Source organism: Fundulus heteroclitus, unplaced genomic scaffold, assembly GCF_011125445.2.
Source record: "Fundulus heteroclitus isolate FHET01 unplaced genomic scaffold, MU-UCD_Fhet_4.1 scaffold_57, whole genome shotgun sequence".
Taxonomy (NCBI): Eukaryota; Metazoa; Chordata; class Actinopteri; order Cyprinodontiformes; family Fundulidae; genus Fundulus; species Fundulus heteroclitus.
The window spans coordinates 555,106-566,270 of NW_023397000.1; the positions used below are offsets into that span (position 1 = coordinate 555,106).

General features: G+C 44.9%; 2 long non-coding RNA genes across 2 annotated transcripts; both read right to left on the minus strand.

The window, feature by feature from the left end:
- Positions 1 to 2,764: 2,764 nt before the first annotated feature.
- LOC118561149 lies at positions 2,765 to 3,587 on the minus strand. The gene is made up of 2 exons (XR_004929802.1): positions 3,265 to 3,587; positions 2,765 to 3,176 (listed from the first exon to the last, which is right to left on the minus strand). It is a non-coding gene; the product is annotated as an uncharacterized LOC118561149 (long non-coding RNA).
- A 4,698-nt stretch (positions 3,588 to 8,285) lies between these two features.
- On the minus strand, positions 8,286 to 10,957 carry LOC118561148. The gene is made up of 4 exons (XR_004929801.1): positions 10,163 to 10,957; positions 9,229 to 10,070; positions 8,996 to 9,140; positions 8,286 to 8,898 (listed from the first exon to the last, which is right to left on the minus strand). It is a non-coding gene; the product is annotated as an uncharacterized LOC118561148 (long non-coding RNA).
- Between the last annotated feature and the right edge of the window lie 208 nt (positions 10,958 to 11,165).

An 11,165-nucleotide genomic window follows, 5' to 3' on the forward strand; every position in this document is an offset into this window, starting at 1 on the left:
ACTCCATAGAGAATGACCCAGGGTTGGATTTGAACCCAGAACTTTCTTGCTGCAAGGGCACAGCGCTACCCACTTCGCTACTGTGCAGCCCCAACTTAAACACAATAATCTTTAAATTAATTTAAATTAACCAAAAGTGCTCTTTCTACTGTCCTTAAAAGAGACAATCTGCTGGTTTCTGTTCAACCTGTCCAGCTTGTCTTTGTGCACATGATACACAGCAACACAATTTAGGTGAGCTCAGTCACAGTGTTAAGAAGCCATAGTTTTAGTCTTCTAAGGCAATTAAAACTCCTTTCAGACTGCTGATGACACTGGAACAACAACAAGAAGGAGGTGGGCAATTATTTCAACTTGGTCAGAGAAACCACGGACCTCTGGGGTCATCCCTTGCAGAACTGCAACAATCTCAGTACCAGACTGACAACTGTACTTTATTTTGAACATTGCAAACTGAACTTGCAGGATGTCTGAGTTTTTTTCAGGATATTGTTTTACCACACTATGTATCTCTCCTGTTAGGAGGACTTGTTCCAGATGTCTCAACATCTACATTTCATTACACGCTGTTTAAAGTTGTTTAACGTTTAATAAATAAGTCTCTGTCTGTTATGTATTGTCTGGTGAATATCAGCCCAGGGGCTGATATTGGGACAATAGTTGAAAGAGATTATTTGAACACTGGCGTTCTTTTAACAGCAAATTTTGCACGCATATAGAATGAATGAGTGACAACTTCTCTTTGAGTTCAAGAATTTATTAACAGAAACAAAATAAACATCCAGAGAACATCACTATAGAATGCTGTTTATCTGAATTAACCCTATATTTCAATCAACAAATCCTCTCTAGTAGGCTAGTGAAACTTAACCAAAACTACTAAGCAAAATGAAGATAAAAAAGAAGCTAAGGAACTATGTACACACAAAAGAAACAAAAAAGACTAAATAAAATGGTTGATCATCATCAGAATAATTCAGTGAATCCTGGTTCACTGCAGGCATGAGTTAAAGAACCAAAGTTCATCTTGAGGTGACAATAGTTCCATGTTCTAAAGACCATGGAATGAGGTTGAATTAGCTTAACTAATGTAGAACATTTGGTATGCGTTTCAACCCATTCACAATGCAAATCCTGAGTTAAACAAACATTATTTGATAAAATAACATTTTAAAGAATTATTTGCGCAGTAACCTTAGGACACTTGATTTATTGATGCAATTATACCTCCGGGAAGCTAGGTGTCGCTGTAGCGATTGGTCGTTAAAATGGTTAATCCTAAAGTTATACAAAACACCATTAAAGTACTCCTTGATTTTGAGATCGGCCAACACGAAAATACATGCATTAGGGACCATATTTTTAACAAAAAAAATAATTTGCCATTAAGATCATGATTGCGCCGTTAAAGATGTTTTGGAGGACTGAAAATTGTCCCTCTGTGAGCGCTAGGTGGAAAATCCACAATTTGGGTCACGTGGTACGATGACGTAGCCTCGTGAGACCATCCTGATCTCGCGAGCTTTCAAGGTTTCACTCGCAGATCAGTCTGGCTACTCTCCGTTAAAGAAAATTTGGAGCCGTTCACCAAACGAACGTCCAATCAGCGTTGGCTTTGAGGCGGGTTGAGGTGTGACACAACGAGAAACACGACAGTTCAGTCTAAAGAACATGGCGGCTTCAGCCAATGAAACTAGCATTAGCGTGGCTATCGAGCAAGTTTATCGGAATTACAGAGTATTTCTCTGCTGAGCTAACGAGCCTTTACCTGTAGCAGCAAGAGTAGCTTGGCTTGTGGTTGTGTTTCCGTCGTCGCTCGTAACAGAGCGACGACGAATCTGATTGGTTTATTTGGCCCGTCTATCACCAACATAGGCCAATCAGCTAACCAGTATTTTTGCCCCTTCCCAAAATTACTTCAACGGAAGGTTTCCAGATGGATATGCGGAGCAAATCTATCTGGCGGAGTCAGGTAAACGATGACGCAGTTTGTAGGCGCAGCTCAGGCTACGCTACAGAGAGTACAATGGAGTACACAACGACAAGTTCAAATGGCGATTCAGAAAGTGGTGATTTTAACACGAAAGACAGCGGTAGCGTCTGTTTCGATTAGGGTAAGTCTGAGAAAAAACATTTTAGGAGAGTAAATGAAATGGTTTGCTGGTGTATAATTGGAATCAGGGCTTATAATCGCGGTTCTGGCTGACAGTTCAGATGTAAACACGGAAACAACTCGTCGAAGCCCGATTGCCTTGCATCATTTATGATGGCTGAAACTCGCCAAAACAGCACATAAAAGAAAAAGATGTACATTCAGCACAAACCACAGTGTCTCAGCATTATGTGTTCCAGGAGTTTGACTTAATAACCTGGACCTGAGCGAGGATGTAGTAAAGAAATTGAGCCAGAGTTGAGATTGTATGAATTCAAATTCAATTCAGTTGATTATAGGCTAGCCCTTTCAATCGAAGCCGAGGAAATTTTGAAATAGGAAATGGACTTTGTGGAGTTTGGTTCTTCAACCATGACGTTTAATTACTTGTAATAATGATTTAAACAATGAATACAAAATTTTGCAGACTCTGCAAGTGATGACAGCTGCAAAAGTAGCTCAGCCAGCTGGCAAAATGACTCTTCATAGTCAGAAGATGAAAACCACATGGCAGCAGAAGAGCTACGATTAATCCCTATTCCCTGGAGCCTTTGTGTCATGTTGGGATCCAACCTTTTAACCCACATGCAGAACAACCACAGGAGAACAGGAATCAGTTAAGAGGATTTATTTATGGTCAGAATATTACAAGCAGATATTGTATTTTCTGGAGTCTGGTTCACGGGCTCGTCCTGGTCTCACTAGGGAAAACAGCAGAGGGAGATGGTGAGTTTAAGGGACATGGGAAACTGGAGAACCGTGAGAGAATCTGACAGGTCTTACTTCTGCTGATGTGTGGTTTGAGCCTGAGGGGAGTAAATGGTTGTGGTTCCAGGATCTTGATCCTTAGATGATGTCCAGACAGAGTTAGAGGGCGGACAGGTAGGCTGAAGCTCGGAGAAGATAAGAGGAGCGGTCGACAGCCAGCTGGAGAATCCGGAAATGATTTGGTAATCCAACGGTGGAGATGAAAAAAGTCTCGGGCATTCAGTGGGTATAATCCACGGCGTCACAAGGGAAACGTCTGGGAACAGACAACAGGTGAATCACAAAGAGCAAATCTTTAGAGAGAAAAAACATAGAGAATAAATCTCAGGAAGGCTCAGATGTACCAATACTGGCAAACACTCAGGCGCTGAAGTGCTGGCGGTCTGCTCCTCTTATGCTCCAGGGAGATGAGGTGATGAGCATCAGGCGTGTCAGAAAGACGGCACGTCCTTTCCAGGTGCCGCTCCCTGCTGCTGTCTGGTGGACGAAAACAGGGACTAAAATCCTTGGAACCCAACAGTACCCCCCCCCCCCCCCAATGGTCGCCACCTGGCGGCCGAGAAGAGCAAGGGGGGAGAGAGGAACGGTAATCCCTAATGAGAGATGGATCTAGAATGAAAGAACCTGGCACCCAAAGACGTTCCTCCGGACCATAACCCTCCCAGTCGACGAGGTACTGCCAACCGCGACCTCGTCGACGGGAGTCCACAATCCGGCGTACGGTGTAGGCTTGATGGCCGTCAATGTCACGGGCAGGAGGAGGGGGCTCGGAAGGAGGGCACAATGTGCTGGTCTGGACGGGTTTTATCTGTGACACGTGGAAAGTGGGGTGTATCCGTAGGGAGGCTGGTAGGCGTAGTCGGACGGCCGTGGGACTGATGACTGTCTCAACCTCAAAAGGACCGATGAACCTGGGGGAGAGTTTCTTGGACATAGATTTGAGGGGAATATCATGAGACGATAACCAAACCTTCTGTCCCGGTGAATACTTGGGAGCGGGGATCCTTCTGCGATCGGCGCGTGTCTTATTTTGGGCGACTCTATGGTTAAATGAGTTGATGGTGGAGTTCCAGATGCGTCTGCAGCGACAGATGTGGTGTTGAACAGAGGTGACAGCAATGTCTTTCTCATCGGAGGATAGCAGTGGTGGTTGGTAGCCAAGTGAGACCTCGAAAGGCGAGAATCCGGTAGCAGCTGAGACATGGCTATTATGGGCGTATTCCACCCAGGGAAGAAACTGGCACCAATCGGAGGGGCTGGAAGAGGTGAAGCATCGGAGTGTCGATTCTAGCTCTTGGTTCATCCTCTCCGCCTGGCCGTTGGACTGAGGGTGATAACCTGAGGTGAGGGAGACTTTGGCATTGAGAGCTGCACAAAAAGATTTCCAAACCTGAGATGTGAATTGGGGTCCGCGGTCCGATAGGATCTCCTGGGGGGTGCCATGTAGCCGGAAAACATGTTTTACCAGAAGCTGTGCTGTCTGAAAGGCTGTGGGGAGTTTTCTGATGGGAATAAGATGACAGGATTTGGAAAAACGGTCAATAATGGTGAATATAGTGGTCATACCTTTAGATGGGGGTAAGCCGGTAACGAAATCGATGGAGATGTGGGACCAAGGGCGTTTAGGAGTGGAGAGGGGTTGCAAAAGACCAGACGGAGGTCGATGGGATGACTTGTTTCTGGAGCAAACTGGGCAGGCTAAGACGTATTCCTTTACATCTTTATGGACCGAAGGCCACCAAAAACAACGGTTGACGAGAGATAAGGTGCGACTTATACCTGGATGAGCAGAGAATTTAGATGCGTGGATCCAGTGAATAAAACGTGCTCGGACTGTGGTGGGGACGTAGATCTTGTTGTGAGGACAGGCCTCTGGTGTGGGTTCAGATCGCTGAGCTTGGGCTATGATGTTTTCTATCTCCCATGAAATGGTGGCAACAGTACAGCTAGGAGGCAGGATAGTCGCTGGAATCTTCTCGGAATCGTCGGAGGAGTAGAGGCGAGATAGTGCGTCCGGCTTGATGTTGCGGGAGCCTGGGCGGAATGAGATGGACAGATTAAATCGGGAGAAAAACAAGGACTAACGTGATTGACGGGGGTTTAGTCTCTTGGCGGACTGGAGGTAGGCGAGGTTCTTGTGATCCGTCCAAACCAGCACGGGATGTTCAGCCCCCTCCAACCAATGCCGCCACTCCTCCAGGGCAAGCTTTATGCCCAAAAGTTCTCGGTCTCCCACGTCGTAATTGCACTCGGGGGGGAGATAATCTGCGTGAGAAAAAGGCACAGGGATGGGTCTTGTGGTCATGGTCCGATATCTGGGAAGCACAGCCCCAACTCCGGTGTCTGAGGCATGGACTTCAACGATGAACTGTTTGGTGGAATCTGGTTGGATGAGGACTGGCGCCTCTGAGAACAGGGATTTGAGTTTATGGAAGGCGGCGTCAGCCTCTGGTGTCCAAAAGAATGTAGTCTTAGTGGAGGTGAGAGCAGTTAGAGGCAAGGCTGTTTGGCTATAATTACGTATGAACCTGCGGTAGAAATTAGCAAAACAGAGGAATCGTTAGAATTGTTTTCTGGTTTCAGGGGTCGGCCATTCCATGACCGCCTTAATCTTCTCCTCCGTGGGTCTTACCTGTCCGCCCTCAAGAATGAATCCCAGAAAGGAAATGGATGACTGATGGAATTCACACTTTTCGGCCTTGACGTAGAGCTTGTTCTCTAGGAGGCGCTGGAGGACGAGACGGACATGGTGTTTATGTTCTGCCAAAGTCTTGGAATAGATCAGGATGTCATCTAGATAGACAAACACAAAGACGTTAAAAAAATCACGTAATACATCATTAACTAAGGCTTGAAAAAAACGCTGGAGCATTGGACAACCCAAAAGGCATTACAAGATACTCAAAGTGCCCTTTAGGTGTTTTAAAAGCAGTTTTCCATTCATGGCCTTGGCGGATACAGAGAAGGTGATAGGCGTTCCGGAGGTCTAGTTTAGTAAAAACTGAAGCTCCGTGAACTGGTTCGAAGGCAGATTATAGGAGGGGCAATGGATATTTATTTTTTGTAGTGATCTGATTTAAACCACAGTAGTCAATGCAGGGTCTGAGCGAGCCATCCTTCTTGCCCATGAAGAAGAATCCGGCTCCCAAAGGAGATGAAGAGGGCCGAATGATTCTGGCGGCTAATGAGTCCCTTATGTAGCTTTCCATGGTCTCACGTTCAGGTCGAGAGATATTATAAAGTCGGCTGGTAGGTAAAGGTGCTCCGGGGAGTAGATCTATGGCACAGTCATAAGGGCGATGAGGAGGAAGAGACAAGGCTTTAGCCTTACTAAATACGGCAGACAGGTCATGATACTCAGCTGGAATGGATGACAGATCTGTGGGTTCCGCTTCTTGGCCTTCCGCCGGCAAGGGACCTGGAGGGACTGCGGAACGAAGACAGGTGGAGTGACAAAATGGGGACCAAGACTCTATGTGCAAATTAGACCAGTTGGTGGGAGGATTGTGTTGCTGTAGCCACTGAAACCACAGAATTATAGGGGAACTGGCTGATGGAAAAACAAAAAATGGGGTGAGCTCACAGTGATTACCTGAAATTATGAGATGGCTGGGCTTGGTTTGGTGAGTGATCATGGGAAGGGCTCTGCCATCCAAAGCAGAGACTCGATCTGGTGAAGCTGGTGTGGAGAGAGGTGGAAAGTTGCTTGTCATTCTGGACGGCGGATCCCTTCTTCCCCTCTTCCTGGTGCAGGACCGAATTCGATTATCCAGCCAGACGGTCAAACTTATAAGCTCCTCCAATGTCTTGGGTTCGTCCAGAGTGACCAGTTCATCCTTGATGGAGTCATTGAGAGCATGAAAGTAGGCGCTTTTTAATGCGGTCGGATCTCTGGAAACATAGAACGGTCTAGTGGAACCGGATCGGAGGCCGGTGCAGGGTCGGTAACCGTGGTTTGCTGGACTGAATCCTGTAAAAACTCTGGGAGGTCTGCCAACCTTTGGCTTGTTTCGGCCTGTCGAGAACTTAACTCTCGCAGGGCTGACTCGTGAGACAGAATTAGTGAGTGTTGTTTGTTTAAAGTTCTCCTAATAGCATCTACTGGGTTAGATTGTTGGCCTGAGTGTTCTGTCATGTTGGGACTCAATCTCTTAACCCACATGCAGAACAACCACAGGAGAGCAGGAATCAGTTAAGAGGATTTATTTATGGTCAGAATATTACAAGCAGATATTGTATTTTCTGGAGTCTGGTTCACGGGCTCGTCCTGGTCTCACTAGGGAAAACAGCAGAGGGAGATGGTGAGTTTAAGGGACATGGGAAACTGGAGAACCGTGAGAGAATCTGACAGGTCTTACTTCTGATGATGTGTGGTTTGAGCCAGAGGGGAGTAAATGGTTGTGGTTCCAGGGTCTTGATCCTTAGATGATGTCCAGACAGAGTTGGAGGGCGGACAGGTAAGCTGAAGCTCGGAGAAGATAAGAGGAGCGGTCGACAGCCAGCTGGAGAATCCGGAAATTATTTGGTAATCCAACGGTGGAGATGAAAAAAGTCTCGGGCATCCAGTGGGTATAATCCACGGCATCACAAGGGAAACGTCTGGGAACAGACAACAGGTGAATCACAAAGAGCAAATCTTTAGAGATTTGATAGAGACATAGAGACTAAATCTCAGGAAGGCTCAGATGTATCAATACTGGCAAACACTCAGGCGCTGAAGTGCTGGCCGTCTGCTCCTCTTATGCTCCAGGGAGATGAGGTGATGAGCTCCAGGTGTGTCAGAAAGACGGCACGTCCTTTCCAGGTGCCGCTCCCTGCTGCCGTCTGGTGGACGAAAACAGGGACTAAAATCCCTGGAACCCAACACTTTGGCTGATCCCACACAGTCTCCTCCACATCAGGAAGCGATCATCAGTAATGATGAGCAACACAGACTGGGTAACACAGACTGGTGAGTTTAAGTTGCATCCTGTTCCTTTAGTGCAAACAGAAAAATGCCATAAATGATGTGATATTGCAAAAGTAAACCAAATTTGGAATATTAACAGGTCTCTATTTAAATTATTTTATAGCCAAAAGTAATATAGATGGGATTTTCACCTCATTAAAGTTTGTCTTTTGTTATTTACACATGTGTACCTGCCATAAATGTGTTGTCATGGACACGGGAAAGTGGTTGCTGTCAGGAACAACGTAGAGTTTTTGACAAAATGGAGGAATTTACCAGCGAAAACAATACAGAGCTAAAGTGCATAACTGATCATCCAGGCTTTCCATCTGTATGTTTGGATTTGTGGTCTTTAGAAATGGCTTACATTTATTATAAAGTGGATGGCTACGTTGACCCAGCAGATCCACTGCCAGAGTAAGTTATTATCTAAGCCTGTTGGCTACACAGTCCATTTTCTAAGAATTATATGAATTGATAAATAAAAATTGTATGCCTATTTAAATATTTTTCTTTAATATTTCAAAGACTAAAGGTTCATGATGTCCATAGTATTTATGAAAATATCTCAGTACATAATTTATATTTGTTGCAATAATCAATACTGTTTGTTTGTTGGTTTATTTACAGCAAGTAACGCTACACAGGTTACAGGAGGTTTGTGCAGTGGATCTACAACAGACTCGGTAAAAGCAAAAGAGTGTCAATTCCCCTCATGTGTGGTAAACAAAATTAGATCGACATACCCAGATGGTGTTGGTACATACAAAGGGTTTAAACTTACAAATTCAAAATAAGTGTATGTTATGTTAAACAAGTTGAATAAATGGAAAGGAAATGTAGAAAGACTGTTCACTATTTTTATTCATATGCATCGACTAGATCAACCAGTTTTGATAAAACGGGTTTTGCGCTGTTGTACAGAAAACTCTCTCAGCACTGTTGTGACTTTGGATGATAGCGGAGGTGGCCTTTTCCTGTCCTCCATAATGGCATTACCGGACCCTCCTCCTCAGAAAACCAGCATAATCTGCAAATAAAATTAGATTTTCAGACATGCAAGAAAATGAGAACCCACAGTCATTTGGCTAACAATATTTTCTTATGATAGGAAAAAGTTCACTCACTGAATGTGGCCTTTTCAAAGACTTTACACAAGGTATGACTACCCTTTTTGTACTTGGGGTACTTAACATTGTACTGCTCATCTCCTTTGTCCTCGCCTGTTCCCGATTGCAATTCTCGTTGAAGTGCAAGATGGCAATCTGATACCTGGAAGAAATAGACAAATGTAAGATTTGAAATTGTACCTGTTGGGCTTATTATTTTAACCCCGTCATAAAACAGAAACTTTAATTACCCAGCATAAAAAGCCTCATAATGATAATGAAGCATCTTTGGGGCCATGTGGTTACACAAGGAGTGAAATGATTCTGCCCCTGCTGTAATGCTGTTGGGGGTCAGTTGTTTAACATCCTTCAGCATGTTATTTGAGAAAAGTATTTCTCTCAGTTTGAAATAAGCTTTACTATCTGAAAAAGATATTGAAACAACTGGTTTATATGTGGAGAGATAATTCAAAGGAACAATGACATGAAATGAGTATAGAAATTTCCTATTGAAGCAGATTTGCAAATCACACATTTATGTAAATTTGAAATTAAAACTTACATGGCAAGAACCATTTCCTTTCTTCAAGCTTGCTATGTTGACATTCCGTGAAAAGTGGGTCAGAATGTGTATGCACATTTATGATGTGACTGCCCAATACCTTCCAAGCTGCTAAAACAACATCTGCATTGCCATTACCCCAGTTTGCACACCAATATAGATGTTTGGAAATTGCTGGTTTCCATTCAGCAATCAACTTGCATCCTCTCTCTTTCCTTGCACTATTTCGTTTTTTACCAATCCCTATCGCAAAAATAAGAAAAACATCTTGGTTAAAACTACACCCCTAGATTTAAGGATTTCAAATCTCAAATTTATTTTACACGTACTATTAGTTTGTCTAACTCGCCTTTATCTACATGCCAAATATCCCCCACTGTGTTGTATTTCTGGATGGTTTTCACTCATCATCTTTCTGATAGAAACATGTCTATCTGTCACAAGCTCTCCAATATTGACACCTTCTGCCGACAACTGCTCCAATGACCTTTTTAATCCCTCCTCTTCCATGGCTGTACTGGAACCATTGCTCTGCAAAGTTTTGATAATATATACAGCAAAAATAAAAATAAATGTAAGAAATAACACAAATTCAGTTGGCCCAGTCTCCAAAAAATGTATACCTGTACAAGTTGGGCTGCACTAATTTTCTTTGTCGACTTTTCCATCACAGCGTATGTACCATAATTGGCTGAGTGACCTAACAATAAAGAAGAGCATACCCAAACAATGAGCAAAAACACAAGGCATTTACAAATTATTTTGTAATAATTACCTGGACTGTCTGCTCTTCTAAGGCCACTATCCCCTTTTCATCCTGCTTCTCTGGAATACTTTTGATTACGTGAGGAGGAACTGATCTGACTGAGCTGGGTGTGCTGCTGGACGCAAGCTTACCACTCGGCGGATGGAGAGCCGACCGGGGAGGAAGCAGTGGGGACTCAGCACCGTGTGATGGTGGCCACAGGTGTCCGGGAGACCAGCGGGTCGAAGGTGGGGTCGGGTCCGAGCAGCACCGGGGAATCCAGATGTTCAGGACAGCAAGAGGAACCAGATGACTCTCCGGAGATGGCAGGGGTCCAGAGGAAGGGAACCGACTCAGGGGGAACCAGGAGGTTAGCAGGAGAGACCAACACCAGATGGAGAATGACGATGCGTGGAACTACTGCCACAAGAGACTTCACGGGGTCACGAGAGGAAGAGGGCTGACACGAGGAGGTACCTGGGAGACACAGAGGTGAGTGGTTAGATCTTCTGGTAATCGCAGAGAACGAGAGGCCGAGGCTTGACTGTATACCACAACGATAACAATCCGGCGTCCTCTCGCTGTCTGCGCGGTGTTTAAGTAGTGCCACCCGATGCTGCTCAACTACCCGCAGGTGTGGGCTCCGCCCACCAGTCAACCCCGAACACCTGTGGAAAGAGTCTGAGGCAGCAGAGCCAGCAGCAAGCTGCACGGCCCTGCAGGCTGAGTCCTGACACATAGCACTATCGAACAATGGTGGAGCGAAACAAACATTATGTTTGAAACGAACCATAGTCGCGTATCCAGTAAGAGCGAATGTTGCCGTTAGCTAATAGCAATAGGTTAACGGACATTTGTCGCTAATTTTAAAAAGCTTCAGC